The sequence below is a fragment of the Pelodiscus sinensis genome, chromosome 13, assembly GCF_052426305.1.
Source record: "Pelodiscus sinensis isolate ZL-2025 chromosome 13, ASM5242630v1, whole genome shotgun sequence".
Lineage (NCBI taxonomy): Eukaryota > Metazoa > Chordata > Testudines > Trionychidae > Pelodiscus > Pelodiscus sinensis.
Window position 1 is genome coordinate 7905805 of NC_143064.1, and position 24772 is coordinate 7930576.

The 24772-nt window shown below is 48.1% G+C and overlaps 1 long non-coding RNA gene across 1 annotated transcript; it reads left to right on the forward strand.

The window, feature by feature from the left end:
* The first annotated feature begins 644 nt into the window (after positions 1-644).
* Positions 645-22928, forward strand: LOC149523634 (uncharacterized). Its single transcript, XR_016350611.1, has 3 exons — positions 645-5932; positions 13373-13441; positions 17305-22928. It is a non-coding gene; the product is annotated as an uncharacterized LOC149523634 (long non-coding RNA).
* Positions 22929-24772: the final 1844 nt, after the last annotated feature.

The window sequence follows — 24772 nt, forward strand, 5'->3', positions numbered from 1 at the left end:
CCCCAGGTTGAAAAGCACTGCTATGGAGTGCAAAGATGCATCACCACAGAAATAATCATTCTTGGCATAGATGTATGTATGTGTATGTATATATATATATATATATTTTCTCCATAGATCACAAAATGTTTTATAAAGGTGAGTAAATAGGGTTTTTCACCTATGATTTTCATAGGCGGAGGAACTGAGGGTCAGAGAAGTGGCTTACTTGGGGCTTGTGCACACTGGCACTTACATCAGTATAACTTATGTCACGCAGGAAAGTGAAAAAGTCATCCTTCTGAGTGATGTAAATTACACTGACCGAAGCATCAGTGTGACAGCACTGCGTCAGCAAGAGACATTCTTTCATCAACATAGCTACCATCTCACATAGACGTTAATTTCTTATGTTCTCTCCCATCTGCAGAAAGTGTCTGCACAAGGAGTGGTGTACCTGCACCATTGTAGCAATTCTAGTTAGATTGTCACACAGTAAGTCACTGATCAGAGGGGTAGCCGTGTTAGTCTGAATCTGCAAAAGCGACCAGGAGTCCTGTGGCACCTTATAGACTAACTGAAGTGTAGGAGCATAAGCTTTCGTGGGCAAAGACCCACTTCGTCATGCATCTGACGAAGTGGGTCTTTGCCCACGAAAGCTTATGCTCCTACACTTCAGTTAGTCTATAAGGTGCCACAGGACTCCTCGTCGCTTTAGTAAGCCACTGGCAGAGCAAAAACAGAATGCTGGTCTCAATCTGGTGCTGTTTTCCCTGGATTATGAAGCCTCCCAATGGAGTGGAAGGACAGTGTGGAGAATAGAGGCTGTGAAATACCAGTATCCCTTCCCAGACTATGCAGTCATCAGTAGCCCTTCTCCTGCTGACTATCTGAGCTGAGTAAGGGGTTTGGTGTGGAGTGGCATAAGGGAATGGCTGCTCTATACAGCCCTACTCCCCACTCCCAGCATATTAGAAAGTCCACACCTCTGCATGATAGTACAACAACCCAGATAACTCTGAAGCTTTGATGGCATGCCTGGGAAGCATGTATATAAAAGGAATTTTTCAACGTATACTTTCTCCTTTATGATCTCACATCTTTGGTCTTCAAATGTCCCATATTCCCTTGCACCAATGCCATCCGATCAGTTTCTCTTAAGAAAGCATGTAGCTGCACTGTATGACTGGAAATTTCATGTCATTTTGTAGTGTCACCTTTCCCCCTTTTAATATCGGAAGGGAATATGAGCTTCAAGTTAAAAAATATTATTGACTTTCTGGTTGTGAAGAGCTTTAAGGCCATTGTAAAGATTGCATTGAGGGCATGCTGCTTTAAAAAGGGATGTATAGTCAGCTTTTATCTATAGTAATGACTTTCACTAACAAAACCATACATTTTTAAAAATCCAAAACTTGGTTGTATTACTTAAAAATTAAGGGTCTTTGCCGCTTTGATGGATTGGGAAAACTTTTGCTATGCAAAATGCAGTGGACACAAAATTGCAGAATTATAGGAGGAAACAGTGTTGCAGAATAATGCTTCTTATCAGATACGGCAAAAACACCAGAGGTCATTTTAATAGACAAGACCTAATTGACTATCTGCCTGGTAAGATTTTAAAATTTAATTTGAAGAGCCCTCAGTACCTATCCTCAGATCATCTTGCATATTGTACTGATTCAGTGAGAATTACATTTCACTTCTGTCTTACTTTCCGAGTAATTCTAAATCCCTCATGGCCTCTTCAACTTGCCACTTACCTTATTTTCCTTTTTTTTCTCATAATAAGTCTTTCCAGTCTCCTCGTGTTGTGTTCAGTCCCTGTGGGCTATAATGCAGTGCTGAAAGTAGTTATATGAATTTTCTTCAAATTGAGTGGGAGCTATCGGGTAAAATGAATTTTTATACAATTACCTAGTGCTCAGGGGACAATTTGAAGGTAATAAGCAGTGTGTTACAAGACAGTAATTGTAGCTTTTCAGTACATTTAATCACTTATTCTTTCTGGAATAAAAATCAAACCCCATTAAATCCCACAGTTGTAAGGACCAAAGTGCCATATACCCCAATCCTGCAATGAACTGTTTGTGGACTGAGACCATAGTTTGTAGGAAAGGCTTAGACTCTTACTATAAATCAAATAAGCAACTGATACTACTTTTTTGGAGGAATGCATAGCTTAGTGAGGTAAAATAACACGGACTTAGTAACAGCTTCCAACTAAGACCCCTAAAGTCCCAGTCCTTCAAGTGGGCGCCTCTGTTGAAATAGGAAGCAATTTATGGCAGCTGAGGAATTGCTATACAGTCTTAAACAAACAAACAAACATGCTGTTACATGGTATTAGGAAGGAACAATCAGTTTCACATATACAGAATGGGAAGCGACTGTCTAGGAAGGAGTACGGCAAAAAGGGATCTAGGGGTTATAATGGACCACAAGCTGAATATGAGTCAGCAGTGTGATGCTGTTGCAAAAAAAGCAAACATGATTCTGGGATGCATTAACAGGTGTGTTGCTGGTTAGGCCTCAGTTGGAGTATTATGTCCAGTTCTGGGCACCGCATTTCAAGAAAGATGTGGAGAAATTGAAGAGGGTCCAGAGAAGAGCAACAAGATTGATTAAAGGTCTAGAGAACATGACCTGTGAAGGAAGCCTGAAAGAATTGGGTTTGTTTAGTTTAGAAAAGAGAAGATTGAGGGGGGACATGATAGCCGTTTTCAAGTATCTAAAAGGGTGTCATAAGGAGGAGGGAGAAAACGTGTTCATCTTGGCCTGTGGGGATAGAACAAGAAGCAATGGGCTTAAACCTCAGCAAGGGAGGTTTAGGTTGGACATTAGGAAAAAGTTCCTAACTGCCAGAGTAGTCAAACACTGGAATAAATTGCCCAGGAAGGTTGTGGAATCCCCATCTCTGGAGATATTTAAGAGTAGGTTAGATAAATGTCTATCAGGGATGGTCTAGACAGTATTTGGTCCTGCCATGAGGGCAGGGGACTGGACTGGATGACCTCTCGAGGTCCCTTCCAGTCCTAGTATTCTATGATTATCTTTTAGGGGATTATGGGGCAGAACCAGTGTTTACTCACCCAGATGACAGAAAACTATAAAGCCAACTGTAAATTTCCTGCCGTATTTTTTTCAGGAAGAATGGCTTTTGTGCAAGAGGGGGTTTTTGTGCAAAAACGGAGTCTCATTAGTTACACAATTATGATATTCCACGTTTTGCCTAATTTGCATATTTTTTGCACAAAATGGAGGCAGTGTAGACATAGCCATAGACTTTTGAGGCCAGAAAGGGACCATTGTGATAATTTAGTCCTGGAGCAGGCAAGATACGGTCTGTGGGCCACCTGATCTTACCCATGGGCTGTCTGATCCAGCACATGGGTCTCCCCGTTGGGACCCTCCAGCAGAGAGCATCCAGACATGTGAGAGTGGACCCATGCTGCTTTAAGTGGCTGGCTGCCCTCTGTGACTCTGCTGCAGGAGCTGGGGGAGGGAGAATCTTTGAGCACTGCCCCAGCTCCCCAGCAGACTCTCTCAGCTCCCACTGGCTGAGAGATTTTGCTAGGCAGCAGAAGCAGTGTGCAAAGCCTTCCCCTCCCTCTGGTACCCAAGCAGAGAGCCCGAGGGAGCTGCCAGACATTTTGAGCAGCCTAAGGCTGCAGCAGGCTGGGAGTCTGTCTCAGGGTCCTGCAGGGCTGCTGGCCGGGAGCCACCTAGGTAAGCACTTCCTGGCCACAGCCTTCCTCTCCCTCCCTCTAATTCCCAGCCTCAGGTTACAACCCCCTGCTGCCCCAGGTAATCACCAAAACCCTGTGCAACCTCCCTCCACCCCTCATCTAAGTCACAACTCCCTCTCAGAACCTGCACCCCCTGCTACACTCCTCCTCAAGGCCAGAATCCTCTTCTGCACCCACACTCCCTCCTGGATCCTGCCTCTGCCCCAGATCACAACCCCCTCTGTCACCCAACCTCCGTCCCAGACTCTACAACCCCTCCATAGAAAAATGCAACCCTTGCCCACTTTCCAAAATCTTGGAGCGCCCCCCCATAAAAAAATTATTGCCCACCCCTGATCTAGTGTGACCTCCCCAGTCCTGCAAACAGGGCATGTGCTTAAGTTAATTTCTGTGAGTAGCCTCAGTAGAGTCAATATGACTACGTGTATGTTCAAAGTTAAGCATGTGTGTATGTCTTTGCAGAACTAGGGTGTAAGTGTTACTTGTAACAACAATAGGTAAAAAATTTCCAGAAAAAAGCATGTGGCCATATCCTGATTTGGTGCACAGCGGTGTAGTTTTATGGGCTTCAGTGGAGCTACACTGATTCGTGATCGATGCAGTTCTGGCATGTGATTTTTAAGGTTGACGCTGTCCCTTTAAAATTAACTCCTGAACTTTCTTCTCTCTCTTGTATTTTGTGCCTGAATGCTGAATGGCTAGAGTGGACCCTAATATTTCTTTAAATAGATCCCCTTTGAAAAAATGTTTCTCTCTCTACTCAGAATATATCTTAGCGCCTATTTTCTTGTACATATTTATTCTTATAATAGTATCTCTTCAGATGGCGAAGAACATTTTTATTGAGAAAGCTGAGAAAATTAAAAGGATCGTTCACGGTAATTCTTTCCTGAAAAAGAGACGTTGCTTTGGAGGTTAGGCTCCTTTTCCAAGCAAAAGTTTCTGCTACTGTAAATTATGTTTAGTGTTTTTTGGTCTTGAAGAAATAAACATGGTACTTTCACAAGTTTAGTTTTGTAATATATGAAAGGACAAATACTCATAATTGTGAGCAATCTAACATGGATGAATCTAAGCCCTGATCGATACTCTACTCAAATTTGTAAGTGGAGTGTCCACACTACTAAGCCCGTTATTTTAAAATAACAGGCTGGTTATTTTGAAATATGTACTCCTGCTTTCCTTGGGGAATAACGCTAATTTCGAAATAGCGCTAGTGTGGACTCTTTGGCGATGCCAGTTCAAAATAATTGGCCTCCAGAGGCCTCTCACAGCTGCAGCTCTGACCCTTCTGGCCACACCTGCCATCTCCACCACTCCCCTTCTCTTGCAGAGCTTAAAACTCCCAGCAGAAGGAGAAGGGCTTCTTGCATATAAATAGATAAAATAATGGAGATTGCCTGTCTCCGAGAACTGGAAGGAACCTTGAAAGGTCATTGAGTTGAATCCAGTCCCCTGCCTTCACAGCAGGACCAAGTACCATCCCTGACAAATTTTTGCCCCAAATGGCTTCTGCAAGAATTGAATTCACAACCCTGGGTTTAGCAGGCCAATGTTCAAACCACTGAGCTATCCCTCCCCCCATGGCTAGCCTTGGAAGCTCCATGCAAGACAGCAGCCAGCAAGAGAGCCATGAGTGACCCCAACACTCCCTCAGAACCCCCCACGGCTGCCAGCATTTCTCCTGCTCCCTCGGCTGCCACTGGCCAGGGACACAGGAGAGCTCCAGCCTGGGCTGGTGCAGAGATCTCGGACCTCATTGAGGTCCAGGGGGAGGAGACCAACCTCCAGGATCTCCACACCAGAAAGAGGAATGTGGAGATCTGGCTGGATTGCCACCAGCCTGGCCGACAAAGGCCAAACCCAGACACTGGACCAAGTCCGCATGAAAATCAAAGAACTCTGGCAGATCAACCGCAAGGCCAGAGAGCAGAGCGGATGCTCCAGGGCAGCACCACAGAGCTGCCACTATTACGAACAGCCATCCCGTAAGGGGAGCTGGTCACCTCCCCCCTGTCATCATGGAGTCCAGCCGGAACATGCCTAGCGTCAGCCTCCATGAGGGCAGAGTGGTGGTGAATAAGGAGGAGGAGGCCATCCAGGTGACCATGCCTGCCAGCCAGGACCTGTGCCTGACCCTGGAGCCAGTTCCTCCCTCCCAGATGTCTCCCAGGCTTCAGATGAACCCGGGGAAGGCACTTCAGGTGAGTTCTATAATTTTCCAAATCTACACGTGGGGGCAGGTGATGGGCAGACAGAGGCTGCACGCTCCTCTCAGCCTACTCGGCCTCAGAGCTGCACAACAGCCTGTGCACATGGGGGCACATGGAGCGCTAGTCCAGAGCACTCAGCCTCATGACACTCTCACTCAGTAACCCCTTGATCCTTCTCACAAGGTTCCTGGAGAGGCCTGACTTACTCCAGCCTCCGTGGTGAGACACCTTCCCATGACAGGGCACCGCTAAGGAGGCTGGGGTCATGAAACCACACAGCAGTGCCGCACATGGCATAGGGTCATGCCCGCACTCAGGCAGCATTCGCTCCTGATCCAGCGTGGTGATACAGAGGGGACCGATCCCCTGCATGGGAACCTGCTCGGGGGAGGAAGAGGTGGGGAACCCAGCAGCACTCTCCCCAGCAATTGGCATCTACCACTCGCACACACCTCCCCTAACAACTCCCACTCTCCCCAAGCAGGCAGGTATGGAAGTTCTCTCTCTGCAGGACACCGCCAGTGACGGACCTGGCGTGTGTGGGACACAGAAGGAAGCTGAGCTGCCCTGCCCCTCCCCTGCTTATGCCTGCAGGCTCCTGGCCTGGTTGACACCTTCCCATGCCTGCTTGTCCCCGGGCCGTGGGTATTGCGATGCTCCCCTAAGATGTCTGTGCCCCTGCTGGAAAGTGCCCACTGTCTAGGTAACATAAGACCTTGCTCAAAGCATATCGCCATCATCTGACCCGAGACCTTGGTGTCGGCTCAGAGATTAGGGCTCAGCTTCATACACAGTGTCTCCTGGGATGACTGCCCTTGTAACTTTTCTTCACAGCTAGGCCAGCGCAAGCTTGGTGCATCCCTCACCTCCCATGACATCTGCCCAACTCTGTGGGATCCGCAGGAGGAAACGCACCCACAAGGACCTGATGCAGGAACAGATGGCCTATCTGCAGTCCTTCGTCTGGGGGCTTGAGGATAAGTGCCAGGAGTGGGCCACCAACCAGAAAGAGAACCGGGCTGATCAGGAGCAGTGGAAGGCTGCATGGGATGAGCTGGCGAGCCAGCATGATGCCATGTGCTCCTCCCTCATCTCAGTGATGGAGTTCATGGCATCATGAATGGAGTGGGTCAGCATCCTCACCACCCTTCCCCCTAGGGTTACCGGGTCCCCAGAACATGGGGTGGTGGGACCTCTCAGGCAGCTGAACCCTCTCGACCAGCTGGAGGCAGGCGCCAGCCCCAGCCCCAAGTCCCGAGCCCCGAGCCTCACCTTCTTCCCCCTCCTCCATTCTAGGTTCTTCCCCAGTCCCTCCCCAGTTGTATGTCCCCCCAATAAATAGCCCTGTTGTTTGAAGAAACATGGCTTTATTATTTGCGCTGCAGGGAAGAGGGGATGGCAAGGGTGCGTGATGAAAGGCACATAGACGGAATGCAGGGGGCCTTTGTGGAGAGGCACAGGATAGAGTCTCACAACTGGCCTTGCACAAAAATCTCCCTCAAGACCTCCTTGATGGGCACAGCCCCTTGATGTGCTCTCCTGATGGTGCTGGACTCTGGCTACTCAATCGCCTTGGCCAGCTGTTCAGCCTCAGCCTCCCTACCCTGGCAGAAAAGTTTTCCCCTTGCTCTGACAAAGGTCATGGAGCACACAGCAGGCCACCACTACAAAGGGGATGTTGCACTTGCTGAGGTCCAGATGGGAAAGGAGACTTCTGAACCTCCCCTTTAAACAGTCAAATGCACCTTCCACCACCACGCAGCACCTGCTCAGCCTGGTGTTGACACGCTCCTTGGTAGGGTCCAGGCTGCCCGTGTGGGGCTTCATGAGCCAAGGGATAGGCTGCGTCACCCAGGATTATGATGGGTATGTCCACCTCCCCAACTCTGAGGATGAGGGTGGGGAAAAAAGTGCCAGCGTGCATCTTTCAGAACAGGCAGGAGTTCCGGAAGATGTGGAAATTGTGCACTTTTCCCAACCACCTGATGGTGTCGGTGAAGCATCCCTTGTGATCCAAAAGGGCTTGCAGCACCATGGAGAAGTGCCCCTTCCTGTTGATGTAGTCTGAGGCATAGTGGATGAGGGCCAGGATGGGGATGTGTGTGCCGTCTATGCCCCTCCTCCACACCTGGGGAAGCCCATGGGGGCAAATCTATCAATGATGCTGTCCACATTCTCCAGACTGCTGACCCACTATAACAGGACCTGGTTGATGGCAGGAGCACAGCCCCAACTGTGGATTTCCCCATGCTGAACTGGTTCCTGACCAGTGGTAGCTGTCTGGTGTGATGAGCTTTCAGAGAACCATGGCCATGTGCTTCTCCTTGGGGATGGTGGGTCTTATGCGCGTGTCCTGTCTAGATTTGTTAATGTGTAGTCAGCTACACAATTAGCTGATAAGACTTGGCTTATCGGTTAATCTTATCAACTGCATGTACTCTCTCTTTTGAGGAGAGGCGGGAGGTGGTGCCAGTGGGGAGCTGGTTTTAAGCAGGCTCCTTGTGAGCACTGGATATGCCTGCCCTCCCACCCCGCACTGCTGCCTCTGATAGAGAGGCAGCAGTGCAGAGGGTGAGGGGAGCAGACTAGAGCCAATACAGGCAGCTCCCATTGCCCAGAAACCAGCCAATGGGAGCTGCAATATTTTTCAGGGCTTGGGACAGTGTGCGAAGCTTCTCCACCCATCCTGCAATGTTCAGAGAGCTGCTCTGAGCAGCAGGCAGGGGCGAGGCAGGCAGGGAGCCTGGTGGAGGCTTTCATGAGCCATATCTGGACTGTGGGCTGTATTTTGCCCACCCCTGGCCTACGCTATGTGGAACCTTGAACTAGCGTTATCCTTTTATATGCTCTACAAGGTGAAGGACAAAACAGATAAATATGATATCATTGAGAATTCTGTGTCTACTCTGTACCCTTGACAAGTGTGACTTACGGGACTTGGTTTCCCACCTCCATAAACCATTTGTTTGTTTTGCTTGGATCATGGATAGATTACTGATAACCAAAGCCTTGTATGTTTCAGACAAAAATTCAGGTTATCTTCAGAGGCTCAAAATAATTGTGATTTATGATTTTACATTGTGGGGTTTTTTTCAAGATGGTGTCATGTTTTCGTAATGAGCAGTCTGAGGACAATATTACTTTTGCAAACTACAATTAAATAATAGTAGCAAACTAGCAAATGTATCCTTGCATTTCAAGGAAACAACCTAATTTATCAATTTATATCTGAATTAATTCTAGTCTAATTCTTATGTTACAATTATGAAATAAATAATATGCTGTGTGAGAAATTGTCGTGATTAAAGCAATTTACAAAACAGATTAGTTACCAAAACTCCTGGGCATGTGCGCACATGCGCGCGCGCGCGCACACACACACACACACAACCAGTTTTTAGTTTTTCTTCTTTTGCTGAGTTGGCTGAGTGTCACTTCTTAATATGATTGATGTTTTTTACCAGATAAAATTTAGATCAAACAATCTATTAAATAATTATGGAAGTGTGATCTATTGTTACAGCTGCAACTGGATGATAAATAGAGGCAACTAATCCTTTTCGGAAAGACAGGTTGACACTACTTTAAAAATGGGTGTTTGGGAGAAAAATGCGATTATAATGAGTATTTTTGGAAAAGAGTGATAATGAATGTAAAAGAAAAGTAAGAAGGATGTGGAATAGTTAAATAGTTATTACATGTTTCTTTGTGTTTTTCTGTAAAAAAGATTAAGCTGGTATTTTGGCGGGGGGGGGGGGGAGAGGAGAAGAAGAGGAAGGGATGACAACATTTTAAAAGTAGAAGCTTCCCAGATGATTAGACCTTAGTTTAGAAGCAATTGCCAGCCCAGTTATTTTGCCAGGAACTGGGAATGATCCATCCCCTCTTCTGTAGCTTACTTGTTGATTCCATGCTCTGTTCATTCCCTCTGAAGCACCTGGCACTGGCCATTGTGGGCAGACAGGGTATTGGGCTGGATGGATCATTGGTCTGACCCCTTATGACCATTTTTATTATTAGAATCCTTTTTTACATATATACAATATGAAATGTCTATTGAGTCCAGATTTACATTGTATTTATGGAACAATGATCTAATGTAAATACCTAATACTAATGCAGCTTCATTACACGGGAGTAGTTTTATATTGCTTTTTCACAGTGCAGTCCTAAAATTGCAGATTTTTTTCAGCTAAGAAACAATGGAAATACACAATGCAATAAGTCAAGAGTCTGACCAAAATCTTCAAACCAGAACGCCTAAAGCTTGTCTCTTATGTCTTTATTGGGACACCTAAATAAGTAGCCTAAATTTCAAAAGTACTGAGCTCCTAGTAAGGTCCTATTGAACTCAACTCAGGACAATTAAATAAAAAATTGTACATCAATGTAATGTTAATGTTGCAATTTAAGCAATTCAAAGGCAGGAAATACAAAGATGAGTCATGGTTCCACTGACATCTGGCGAATCTCCCACTGACTTAAACCATATTTCATCCCACATTCTCACAGTAACTTGCCATATTGGCTGGCATCTCTTCATTTCGTCGAGACAATGGGATCCACACTTTCCTAAGAAATTCATGATCAAACCCATAGACTATTTTGGATTCAGTGTATCCCTTAATATACAGAGGCTCAAATTCTCTGAGATACTCACTAATAACTTCAAGAAAGAGTTAGCTTGAATGTGCAAGTCAAATGTGGCTAAGATCATTATGAAAACTATAACTTTTGCATTTCCCCATGCTGGAATATTTAATTTGTTCATACACTTCCTTCGCCCATATTAAATAATAATGAGGATAGAACAGTCAGCGAGAGAGTGACTTCATTTCCCTGGTAAGTTGGGCCAATTAAAACAAAACCTGTTTTAATTAAGCCAAATTAAAGTTTACACCTATAGGAGCAAGCAGGGCTGGACGGAGGCATGGGGAAGCCAAACAGCTGCCCAGGGTGCCAACCAATGGGGGGCGCCTGATGGCAGCTGTAAGGGGCGCATGGCATCCCTTACAGCTGCCATCAGGTGCCGTGCGCCCGGCCCCCACAGTGCCAGCCCGCCTGTATCCCCGTGGTGCCGGCCAGCAACGCCCTTCCCTCCATGGCCGCGGGGACCTACATGGCCTGGTGCGTGTGCCAGCAGCGACAGCTGGGTTGGACTGGGCCATGCTTGTGCCGTGCGCCCCAGGGGCAGGCCTGTGCACCCTAGGGGGGTGGGCCTGCTCCCCACCGGCGGGCCCACGCATGTGCCGTGCGCCTGGGGGCGGTGCCGCACACCCGTGCCCAGGATGCCAGAATGCCTTGGGCCGGCCCTGGGAACAAGGAATGTACACCTGTATGTGGGGAGGGAGTCTAGAGAGCCATGACTCTGAAAAGCATCCAGGGATCAACAATTAAACATGAACTCTCAGTGCAATGCTGTGGCAAAAAGGACTAATGTGATTCTTGGATGTATTATAGACATGCCCACAGATAGCACCAAAATAAAATTAACAAGAAATGAGCTTAACTCAAAAACCGTGAATAATTTACAAGTCTAATAAAACAGTTCTGAGCTTAAGAATATTCATGAAAGCCTGACAGAGTAAATCAAGGAGATACTTCTTCCACAGTCATGATGTTTGGCTGACTGCCCAGGCGGTGAAATAGTCCCCCCAAAGGACTGAGCTAGAAAAGAAATTGCAAGATGCAGGAAAATATGCTAGGAACAAAGCTAAACAATGGAGAGTGGGTCAGCATTGAAGCAAGATCTTCACCTTTATAGCAATGAAACTGGTCACAAGCAACATTATTCTAAACTGGACTTTAAAATCCCCCCCACCACCACCACCAATCAGCTAAATGTTCCCAAAATAAATAAACAATAAATTAGAAGCCAATGTTTCATTAGCAGATTTTTCCCCCTTCCCACTTGTTGAAGTCCCCCATGTAAAATGCTGCTGGTCTCTTGGTTAGCATTGTCCGCTAAGTCAGACTGCAGGGCAGGAGGGAGAGTTTCATCTGCAGCAGGGAAACTGAAGCCTGAGGTGAGCACAGACAGAACCTGTCTAGAAAGCAGCAGGATCTAAAGAAGGCATCCAGGCAAATAGAATTCCGGAAGGGGATGAGTGTATTTCCTCATTTTCCTTGTGCTGCTCCATTCAAGTGAGGCTAGAAACCCCTGAGTAGTGGGTACAGAGATGTTGTTTTGCAGAGGTGTCCTCTGTTTAAATCACCTTTACCCAAACAAGTTAGTGGGACCAGTGGGGAGAAACCATCAGACAATGGGGACATCTGGGTCTAGAGGCAGTCCCTGAAAGTGGCTACTGTCTCTCACTCTTGCCCAGGAAATGTTATTCAGCTGATCAGGAACTTCCAAAGGAATCTGGATGGAATCAAACAAGGGACTGGCTGTTTTTGCATTCATCACGAAAATGACTATTTTATATTTTTACCTTTCCCAGGAAGTGCATTGAGCAGCAAAATAACTCCAAACCCTGTAATCATCCCTATATTATTTCTATATTATTATTTTTACGTGGCATTGGATCCCCTGGAGAGGGTGTTGAAAGACAATACGCCAACGATACGGTATCAAAGAAATCCACCAGATTTTGAGGTTACTAAACTAGCCTGCAGGTAGGCTGTTTGGATCAATGTTAGGCTAGATTCAGCCCTCTCCTCTGCGTAGTGCACATCTAGTGGCACGTGCAACTTGGGTATTCCCAAGGCTAACAGGATCTCTCTTCCCCGCAATCCCTGCCCGCCTGCTAGGCTGCAGGCTGGCAGTCACTAAGGGTACGGCTACACCGCATTCCTCTTTCAAGAGAGGAATGCAAATTCAGCTGAGCAAATTTCAAATGAAGTGCGGATTTGAATTTCCTGTGCTTCATTTGCATAATCGCATCCGGCCGCTTTTTCGAAATACCCTATTTCGAAAAAAGAAACGCTGTCTAGACGCAGCTATTTCAAAAGAAAACCCTTCTTTCGAAATTACCCTTACTCCTTATAAAATGAGGTTTAAGGGTAATTTCGAAAGAAGGGTTTTCTTTCAAAATAACTGCGTCTAGACAGCGTTTCTTTTTTCGAAATAGGGTATTTCAAAAAAGCGGCCGGATGCGATTATGCAAATGAAGCACGGGAAATTCAAATCCGCAGTTCGTTTGAAAGAGGAATGCAGCGTAGATATACGCTACAGTTGGAAGGTGGGTGCTGTGCATGCGCTGGTGGAAGCCCCCCACTGGGCTATGTAAGTTTGATTCTGGGGTCCCTTCTTTCCCCAGCTGTTTGATTCTTTCCCCAGCTGTGATGTTCAGGGCATATTGCTGCCTCTCTTCTCTCTCGCCTGGGGAGATGCAGGCCCTGGTGTCTCCCGTGGCCAAGGCTGTCTTTCTAGTGCTCTTTCTTTTTGCCTCATTATTAATTTTGTGTGTTTCTTTGATACATTTGCAGAGACGCAGACAACGACTACACCTAAATACAGATTGAGACGGATCTGCGCTGGGCCCCAAGTTGTGCAAGGTAACACAGGTGCAGAGGTATAGGCAGCCCCTTGCTCTTTCTCAGGCTCAGGGAAAGGGGCGCTATATGCGAATAATAGGCAATTGCAGCCTTTGCAATTTGGGAGGAATCACTGGCCAGACCCCCACCCCAAACACAAGTATTGTAATTGACAAGCTGTAAGTAAACAATACCCCTGGGAGTTCACAGGTAAACGGCAGCCTTGCTAATAGTGTTTTTTCCTTCTTCCTTCCCTTTGAATTGTTAAATCCTTTTACCTGCTTTGATGCTGAGCAAAACCAAAACTCAGTTAATACAAGTGCAGTAACTTCTATTCACAATTTGCAGATTTCAGCCTTAACCAGAGCCAGGGTGTGGTTGAGGCAGGATGTGTGTTAATTTCCTCTTGTCTGACTTGCTTTTGCAAAAACAGAAAAGTGCGGTGCATATCTGATGTAGTATGTAGAAGAGAGGGCTGAATCTAACATAACATTGATCCAAACAGTGCATTTGCAGGCTGATTTAGTAATCTCAGAATTTGGCTGATTTCTTTGATACCTTGCACGCAGGGACTTGATACTGATAGAGTGCCTAAATAAATAGCCGGTTCCTGCTCCTTTGAAGCCAGTAGCAAATCTCCCAGGCCCTTGTTCCTCGTGACCACTCATATTCTGGTGCAGGACTTAAGGTGGGGAGGTAAAGATGGCTGAGTGATAGTGGTTAGTCAGTCCACTGGCATAAGATAGAGCAGCCTCATGGGTGCTCTAAAATATGGAGGCTTGTAATGGCCTTTGAGATATTGTTGTAACATTTGGGGAATTGGTGGAGTATAACACACTCATGACCCCAGTGTTGGAGGCTACATTCTTTCTGTTTTGATTGGGGATTCCACGATGCTGCAGGAATTCTCACCTGGCTAATCTAGCTAACTTGAAGGCAGCTTTGGGACGTTGCTTGATTGGGTTGAGCAAGGATTGTTCATTTGGAAGCAGGAGGACCAGTGCTGTTTGTCCAAAGTCAATGCCAATATCTCCATGGGAGCAGGGCTGGGCCCATGCTGTACTTGTCAGAGGTTATCTGTACTTAACTGTACATTTCATTACTTCATCCATTTGTGTCACAACCTCAATATGAATATTTTAGGTGGCATGATTACAGCTTTTCTTTTAATAAGCTGTAAAAATCCTTGAACTAATATGAGATTTGACCTAGCTCCCATTAATGGCACCTTCTGATGTTGTCACTATGTAATTTGTTCATTGATATATTCTCAGGGGATCTTTTGAAGAGTTTTGTTTTCAATCACTGTTGAATGCTGGATGCCAGAGATATTGCAGGGCTGATTTTCATATTTTATTTTCAGTTCCCACTTTGTGCTTGTTTGTTTAATTGCCCAAAGTAATAGTCATCTGAATTCTAAACACCAACTAGTTAAAGGGCAAAATTTCCCCCCTTTCCTAGTTTATTGAATAAATAGAGTTAAACAAGTGGCTTTTAAAATGTCAAAACACCACAAGCTATTTGGTATTTTATGAAAGTATTGATTTTTCTCTTTAGGAGACATTATTGTGCAACAAAAGTAGCATATTTTTAAATATGAAAAGTCTTAATTGTAGCCTGTTCTAATGTCAGGCCATATAAAGTTTGCTAGTGGCAACATAATATAAACAAAAGAAATAACATTGAATATTATAATAAAATACAGCAGATTATCTATCTATCTATCTATCTATCTATCTATCTATCTATCTATCTATCTATCTATCTATCTATCTATCTATCTATCGTTGTTTTATTGCTGAGTGCTGATATATCCAGGTAGAATATTCAAATGTTTTCCTGGCAAAATTCACTCTGTGGTCTATTAATGCTCCACAACACTTCAACTCAACTGCAAAGTGATTTATGCTAGAGACAAGGTGGGTGAGGTAATATATTTTATTGGACCAACTTCTAGAGCTCAGGAAGAGCTCTGTGTAAACTTGAAAGTTCTCTCTTTTGCCAAGAGAGGTTGGTCCAATGAAAGGTATTACTTCACCCACCTTGTTTCATATCTTGGGATCAATTCACATACAACACTTCACCCAACATTATTTCTGTGACTTATTTGTGTAGGGGTATTAAACTGGTATTAAACTATCTCTTGTCCAGAGGCAGGCAAAATACGGCCTACTGGCCAACCAAGCTGCCGGATCTGGTCCATGGCCCAGCGGGCACCTCAGACAGGCTCCCTGCCTCTCCTCCCGCCCGCCACCCTGGCTCACAGTGTTCAGAGCAGCACACATGGCCCCTGCAGCCAGCTGCTCTGAGTGGCTTGTGGGGGCATAGAGGGCAAGGAGCCTGCCTGAGGAACCTGCTGGGCTGCTGGCTGGGAGTTGCCCAGGTAAGCACCTATCAGCCAGAGTCTGCCTCTAACACCCCAGACCTTCCCTCTTCCAATCCTTTGCACTCCTGCTCCTGCACACATGGCCCCTCCCAGACCCTGCACCCCAATCCTTTGCCCCAGCTCACAACCCTCTCCTGCTCTAGGTCACAACCCACCCCCATCCCACATAACCCAAACCCTCTGGACCCCCATTACTGCACCCATATCCCCTCCCAGACCCTGCACCTCAATCCCTTGCCCCAGGTCACTACCCAAACCCCACAACTCCTTCCTTCATCCAAACACCGTTGCAGATCTGCCCCCCCGCCCCACGCCACAATCCGTCACTGCAACCTCCATCCAGACTCTGCATCTGCTCCATTAATATCATAGAGGAATGCAGCCCTTGATCACTTACCAAATTCTTGGAGTGGCCCCCCATCAAAAATTATTGCCCACCCCTGATCTAGTCAGTTTACCACTCAGTTCAATTACAGTACCTGTTATGTTTGTATTTTAGTTCAGAATTTGATATGACTCTTGTACATTTCTACTGACATTTAAATGACATTGTCATTGCTGCTAAGTTTAAATACAGGAAACCCCACCTTATGATGGCCCGAGTTGCAACCCCCTACACTTATGACCATTTTTGTAAGTGCGGAAGGGGCTGAAAAACCCCGACTTACGTCCTCGGCCCACATTTACGACAACGCCTATTGTAAACGTGGGTTCGAGTTACGACACCCCCGACTTAAGATGCTTCCCCAGGAACCGATCGTGTCACAAGTCAGGGGCTGCCTGTAATGCATCAAAAACTTTTGGACATCACAAAAATGGCAGGAAGTATTTCAAACCTTTGCTTTCTTTAGACCAACAACTTTATTTTTGAAATACAACCATGGGGTTTTAAAATAATTTGCTTTCCAGTGCAAAGTTAACAACCTGTTCCTTGAAACAATACTTATGTCTTGTCTCTCAGGGAGGGGGGGGAGGAGGATATGTATTCTTCTTGAGTTCGCAGCTATGAAATCCTAATAAAGACCAGGCAGCCTGTAATTAGTAGGGCAAGTTAAAGACTGAGGTGCTAACTTCAGTGAAAACTACCAAAAGCCTTGTTCCTACTAGAATTTTATCTCACACTAGCTAATCAGAGTTAAGAAAACACCTTCCTTTCTCTCGCCCACAACCCATCAAGCGAGAAGGCCTGGCTAGAGTTTGAATTATGGGGAGAAAGTAGGGACATCCTTGAGTATTGAGTGACTTGCTTTAATTTAAACAGCAGTGAGAAGTAAGGAGGGGAGGGCATAAGAGAGAAGTGAAGTAGCTCTTAGAAGTATGGATTGATCTTGCAGACCTTTTGTGTGTAGAATGCAGACTGCGAAATTTACATTGAAATCACATGAAGGGATTCGTAAAATCAGACTTCATATTGTATGCCCTCTTCCTTGATTGAAAACAACTTCCTAATTATATACTAGGTATTTTTATGTCTGTATGTATTTTATTACTGTTGCAGGTTGGACCTCCCTCGTCCAGCACCTTCACGGTCTGATTGGCCCTGAATGAGCGAATTTGCCAGACCAAGAGAGGTCCCCAGCCATCGGCCTCCCGGTCCACTGCCTCTCCCAGCTGATGATTCCGCTTTTGGCTCCAGCCCCACTGCTGCCAGACTGTCCACTGCTGCCAGTCTCGGGCTCCAGCCCCAGTCCCCCAGCCGCCGGCAGGGGTGGGGCTCCCTGAGGCTGGAGCTCCCCAGCCAGCCCCGGCCCCGGCTCCGCTGCATCTGGCCTGGCTGGGGCTCCCTGGCATTGGGACTACTCCATTGCCATTGGCCCCACAGCTACCGGTCCGGCCAGGGCACCCTGTGGTAGCTGAGTCCTTATCTCCCTTGAATATCCCAGTGGGATTGGAACCTCTAGAGCCACCACACAGAGCTAACCACTTAACTTGCTGCAGCGGTAGGCTGTTATCTTTAACAGGGAGTAAGACATTGTGCACGTGAGGTTCCCAGACATTTGCTCACAGCAGAGGATGGGTGAGTTTCAGGAACCTTGGGTTTCATTTCAGACACTGGAGCAAAATGAGTTCCTGTCTCTTTTTTCCCCCTGGCTCCTCCTTTTGCAGGCTTCTCTTCCTAGTTTCCTACCCCAGCCATTCCCAGCTCTTCCTGTAGTGGGATTCACTTGGGGGCCAGCAAACCAAGTGGAGCTCTCCCAGCCAGACGGGCGGGAGAGGGGGCAGGGAAAGGAAAGGCGGGTGCAGGTTCTCCCTCTACACAAGCCCCAGGTAAAGGGGCAAGGAATGTCTCTGCCTTCATTTAGTGACACACCTGACCAGCTTGGCCTCGGCCTCATCCAAACTCCCCATTCTCTGTCCCCAAATCCAGAAGAGTGCCCAGTCAGGCCCAACAGTTAAATCAAATGGGGACGTCCCAGCTCATTTCTCAGCATCCCGTCATTCTCCCTTGTCAGAGAGCAGAGGCAGACTCCTTGTCAGGTCTAACCCACTGACCAGACTCTGCGGCTCTCTCTCTTTCTGAAGCTGTGACCTGGCTTCCTTCCGACACAGCTTGCTTTCTTCCTTGGTTTCTAAGGGCAGCAGCCTCAGCGAAGCAACGCCTTTTCCATGCTCCCCCACTTCCCTGGTACTCTCACCAGCCCGTTCAAACTCCAGGCTTGCTCCGTGGGACGTCTCAGTTCTTTGTGAAGAATCTCTCGGTCTCCGCTACAGACGCTCAGCTTTTTCTTGGGCGTTGCTGGTGTTGCACAACCCGTCTCTGTACATGTGTCAGAAATATAAATTACCCTTCAGGTCACAGTGACCTTTTCGGATCTAAATATAGTCACTTCGCTGCGTCTCTTGGAGCTATCATGTACCATTTGCTTCCTGGAACCTTTGTCTGTTTTTCCCTCCTCTTTGGTCCATGGTTCTTGCCACTCCTTCTTCAGAGGGATCTTTTTATCAATCTCCTCATTTTTAAGGCATTTTTTGCTGCTTTATCTGGTATTTCATTTCCTGGTATCGCAACATGTGCTGGCATCCATACTATTACTACTGGGCCCCCTAACTGTACATGTTGAATCTCTTCAGTCCAGCACCCTCAGGACCTGACTGGGGCAGAACCAGGGAATGTGCTGAACCACAGGAGGTCAATAGTGTCTCGCAGCATCGCCAACACTTCCACTGCTGACTGGGCTCTTAGAAGACATTTAAGGGTCAATGAGAACTAAATAACAGCCCAGAACACAGAGCCAGGACTGGTGGCTGTGAACAAGCTTCATGCAACACGGGAAACCTGGCTGCACCCATGATGAATGGACATCCAGCTGACTAAAATCATGCCAAACCACAGATGTTGCCAGACCAGAGAGTGCTGGACTAGAGAGGTTCCACCTGTACTATTTCCAGAAGTGGGGCTGACAAACTTGCTGGGCCCCTGGACAAGGCAGGAAGGAAGGGCCTGTCTCCAGGGCCTTGGATGGAAGGGACAGGGATAGGGGTAGCCTCCCCAAGCAGCTCCATGCTGCCTGGAGCATGCTGTGCGTATCCCAGGCAGCTCTCAGTACTGCCTGGAGCGTCCCACACGGGACTTCAGTGGCAATTTTAAAGAGATTAAGGCTCTGGCCACCACCTCTGCCATAGTAGCAGCAGCAGCTGGGAACCCTGAGCTCTTTTGAATCTCTAGGTCCTGGAGCAGTTGCCCTCTTTACTTCTACCCCAGCCCAGTGGCAGGCGTGATTTCCAGGGTTACGAAAAATATGCCATTAATGAAATAATTCCTGCTCTCAGAGGCTCCCTTTCTGATCCCCACTGTGCTCAATAAAGAGTCAGAGAGGACAGCGGACATAGTTTGGTGCACATCCCTTATCCCGGTCCGTTCAAGAGCATACCTGCCCAATTCCACTCTCGTAATCTAATGACCCCATAACTGGATCGTTTCATAGATCTCTTAACTCAAAATTCAGGCATACCAAAGGCCATTGTTGCTCAGCTTGTGTTGCCATTTCTAGAGATGTCCATATAGATTCGGCAACATTGACCTCATTTGTCATGGACGAACTCGTGATTTTTAGTTGTCATATTTGATGGCCTTGCTCTTGCCTTTATTTTGTCATCCAACTCCAGATCATGGCTGGAGAGATGGTTGTGGTGTAGTTTGATTTCTCATGGCTAAATTTCTTCTGGTTCTTCCTTTACACCCAAATCTTTTACCCACCTTTTGACCTTATTAACTTGTGGGGAGTTTGAAGCATCCAGTAAATTCTTGTCTACTTAATTCCCAACAGTCTTCATATTTGTTTAATGGAAATAGTGGAGCTAGGGATGCCAATCTTAGCTGAAAAGGTTAAAGCTACTCGTTTCATACTTCAATGCATGGGCATTTCTCCCACTGCTCTTTGGTGGAGGACATTTTCCTCTGGCTTGACTGCCAGTCCCCTTTTAAGTAGGTCCTCCATTTGGAGCTTGTCCTCTTGGCCTAGTACAGGTTGAACCTCTAAAATTCAGGACTCTCTGGTCTGGCAACTTCCATGGTCCAGCAGGACCAGAGAACCCCAGCTGGATAGGTTCAGAAGCACAGCTCCAGTGGGGCTGATGCAGCATGGTGGGGAGTGCAGCTGGAGGCAGTGGGGCTGGTGGCCAGGAGTGGAGCCCCGTTTGGGGACGGTGGCAAGAAGTGCCGCCTTGTTTGGGGCTGGAGGCTGCGGGTTGGCTCCCAGATGGGGCTGGTGTGGTTGCGGGGTGGGGGCTCAGCCCCAGTGGGATCTAGCATGGTTGGGGCTTGGAGGCAGCGGGGCTGGGGGGCAGGGAGCACAACCCCAGCTGGGGTCAGAGCCTACAGCCAAGTGGGGAGCCTTGACCTTCCCTAGTCAGGCAAACTCCATGGTTCAGAACTACTCAGGCCCTGCGGGTGCCAGACCAGGGAGGTCCTACCCATGCTGCTCCATCACTCCCTTTGTGTGTGGTCTGTAAACCACATCTCACTCCCTCCATATCTTTGTCCCCACCCTTCTTCCCTGCTGAGCCTACTTCCCCTCCTCCTGACTCCTTGCCTGATCTGTCTCTCTGTCTGCTCTGTGCCTCTGCTGCCCTTCAGTCAGCCCTACACCCATGCTCCCTGTCCCCAGTGGCTCCCAGTTTCCCTCTTCCTTCTACCCAGGTACCTTGTCCCAATCTACTCTTCTCCCCCTCATCTAGCACCGGCGCTTTTCCCCTCTGCATTCAGTTCAGGCAGCTTTTCTCCAGCAGTTCCCTGGGCCTGGCAGGTGAGTTGTTGAGAACAGAGGAGGGACAGGCTGCCTGCTTTCCGTTCCAATGCCTGGATCAGGAACTGGCACAACTTGTACTAGCATAGAGCTGGAACTGCAGAAAAGTCCAGCTTACTCAGCCCGCGGTTGGAGAGTGTCTATCAAATCTTTGGGAAATTAAGCTCTAGCACGTCTCCACTGAGCAATTTGACTTACAATTTGGGCTAATTTGGGTGGTTTTTCCTGGGGATGGCCAAAGGTGCATTCTTGATGCAAAGTCACTCTTGCAAGTGAATTGATAGTCCCTGCTCCAAAGCAAGGTGTTTAAAAAATAAAAATCCAGGCAATGTTTTTATTTATTTATACTATATTTATGATAGGATTTAAGAATCCCTCCTTTTCCCACGGAGCACATATAGTGAAAAGGTGTTACAAATTATGAATAAACTGAACAATACAATAAACTCTCCAAGGCGCAGTTTATTTTTGCCAACATCTATTGGACCGTAAAACCTATGTTCTGGAAGAAGGGTGGAGGGTGTGTGCCTTTGATCTCCTCACCCAGTTCAAACCTGCAAGGCTCTGCCTCGCTTCTTCTAAACTACTGAGCACAAACACTCCGTTGACTTGAGTGAGGACTGATGCGGCTCAGCATCTTTCAGAGAGTGCTTGGTACCTCACGGGATCCAACCTAGGGGAGTTGTGTGAGCACTGTGCAAGGCGCTGGCCACTGAACGGAACAGATTATTACAGAAAAAGACAGAGAATGAAGATTAGCCAGAAAAGAATTCCTTTGCTGAGTTTATCTCCATGTACAGTAAGAGGTTAGAGCTGCGTTCTCTGAATCCCACTAGAGTGACCGTATCTGAATGGCTACGTCTAGACTGGCATGATTTTCCGGAAATGCTTTTAATGGAAAAGTTTTCCGTTAAAAGCATTTCCGGAACAGAGCGTCTAGATTGGCACAGATGCTTTTCCACAAAAGCACTTTTTGCGGAGAAGCGTCCGTGGCCAATCTAGACGCGCTTTTCCGTAAAAAAGCCCCGATCGCCATTTTCGCGATTGGGGCTTTTTTGCAGAAGACAAATCTCAGCTGTCTACACTGGCCCTTTTGCGCAAAAGTTTTGCACAAAAGGGACTTTTGCCCAAATGGGAGCAGCATAGTATTTCCGCAGAAAGCACTGATTTCTTACAGTAGAAAGTCAGTGCTTTTGCGGAAATTCAAGCAGCCAGTGTAGACAGCTGGCAAGTTTTTCCAGAAAAGCGGCTGATTTTCCGGAAAAACTGGCCAGTCTAGACCCAGCCAATGTGTCCTGGATTGTATTGGCTCTACCTCTTGGCTATCTCATGATGTATTTAATTCAGTAAGTGATATTTGGTTAAAATATTATTGGTGTGTAACCAATTGCTGATTTCACAATTAATACTTAAACACCCTGCAGCCGTGTAAGGAAATGCTGAGTACTTAGGGAATTTCGCCTCTGTTCACAGATCTTCCACTTAAGAGGCCGTTTCCCTAGGATGTACTGTGAACAGAAAGAGGCAGCATAAATTAAAAAAAAAACCCCACACAAGGGTTTGCTCTGATGATAGAGACAGTTTGCCATTTCCATTCCTGTTACAACATCTTCATTTGGCTCATTTCATCCCTTCCCCCATCTGACATGATTAGAAGTTCCATTAAGTAAAAGCAGAGAAGAGCCACACTAATATGCAGCAGGCTTAACCCCGCTGCCCTCCTGCAGCTCTCGCTCTAACCCAGCGGTTCTCAGACTGCTTGGCCCATGGCCCACCCAGCTCAACGCAGACTCCTCCACGGAACATCAGCCAACCACTCACGATCACAAAAAGATGCAGGAGTGGGCTGGGGGAGAGGGACTGACCAGGAGGATGGGTGCAGGAGCGGGCTAAGGGGGGGGGGCACTGGGTGGGAGGGAGGGGGCAGGAGCAGGCTGAGGGTGGGGGCAGTGGGTGGGAGGGAGGGGGCAGGAGCGGGTTGAGGGTGGGGGCAGTGGGTGGGAGGGAGGGGGCAGGAGCGGGCTGAGGGTGGGGGCACTGGGTGGGAGGGAGGGGGCAGGAGCGGGCTGAGGGTGGGGGCACTGGGTGGAAGGGAGGGGGCAGGAGCAGGCTGAGGGTAGGGGTACTAGGTGGGAGAGAGGGCAGGAGCAGGCTGAGGGTGGGGGCACTGGGTGGGAGGGAGGGGACAGGAGCAGGCTGAGGGTAGGGGTACTGGGTGGGAGAGAGGGCAGGAGCAGGCTGAGGGTGGGGGCACTGGGTGGGAGGGAGGGGGCAGGAGCAGGCTGAGGGTAGGGGTACTAGGTGGGAGGGAGGGGGCAGGAGCAGGCTGAGGGTGGGGGCACTGGGTGGGAGGGAGGGGGCAGGAGCGGGCTGAGGGTGGGGGCACTGGGTGGGAGGGAGGGGGCAGGAGCAGGCTGAGGGTGGGGGCACTGGGTGGGAGGGAGGGGGCAGGAGCGGGCTGAGGGTGGGGGCACTGGGTGGGAGGGAGGGGGCAGGAGCGGGCTGAGGGTGGGGGCACTGGGTGGAAGGGAGGGGGCAGGAGCAGGCTGAGGGTAGGGGTACTAGGTGGGAGAGAGGGCAGGAGCAGGCTGAGGGTGGGGGCACTGGGTGGGAGGGAGGGGGCAGGAGCGGGCTGAGGGTGGGGGCACTGGGTGGAAGGGAGGGGGCAGGAGCAGGCTGAGGGTAGGGGTACTAGGTGGGAGAGAGGGCAGGAGCAGGCTGAGGGTGGGGGCACTGGGTGGGAGGGAGGGGGCAGGAGCAGGCTGAGGGTAGGGGTACTAGGTGGGAGAGGGGGCAGGAGCAGGCTGAGGGTGGTGGCATGGGTGGGAGGAGGGTGCAGGAGTGGGCTGAAGGTGTGTGTTCTTGGTTGGCGAGCGTGTGTGTGAGGGTGCTGGGGGTGTGAGATCTGGGCATAAGGGGGATGGGAGCGCTTATCTGGCTCCATGCCTCCCACTGCTCCCATGCACTGCCCCCCACTGCTCCCACCAGCCATGACTCTGGCCAATGAGAGCAGTGAGAAACGCCTTCAAGTGAACGGTTTCCTGGGGGGGTGGTCTCCAAGTGGGAGCAGCCGTGTGTGGAGCCACTTCCTTCCCCCGCAAGCCAAATCCAGCCCATGAGGCTCACCCTCCCCTCAACACATAGCATGAAGCTGGTGCTGGCGCTCCATCCTCACGGGGGAGAGCATGAGGCTTCCTGCTGCAAGGCGGGGGTGAGCTCCGAAACTGCAGTCCACCTACCAGACTATCGAAGGCCACTAGTGGTCCATAGATCGCACTGTGAGAACCACTACTCTAACCCATTCAGTCGACACTTGCACTCTCCTATCTTCTCCTCAGCCATCCCTCAGTGGTAATTATTTTGCACTCTGTATATCCATGGGAGGGGCAATTAGATTTTTCCCTGAGGAGACTCTTCTGGTGTTTCACAGACAAAATATCACTGCACACAACAGCACCTTAGCCTGAAAACACAAGTCCTGTGTACTTCAGTGCCCTTGTCATAAATTGCTAGCTGAGAGGTTTTAATGTTTGAGATGGAGTCTTGTTCAACGGAGAAGAAGGTGACCTCTTTGTTAGCAGTTCCTGAATGCTAATGAGTTTATAAGACAGTTCCTCAGAGGTAGTTTTAATGAGAGTGAAAGAGGGCCGGGTGGATTTCACAGCTACCAAAAAAAGTGAAGGTCACGTTTTTACAGTAATAGTACACAGAATATGCTAT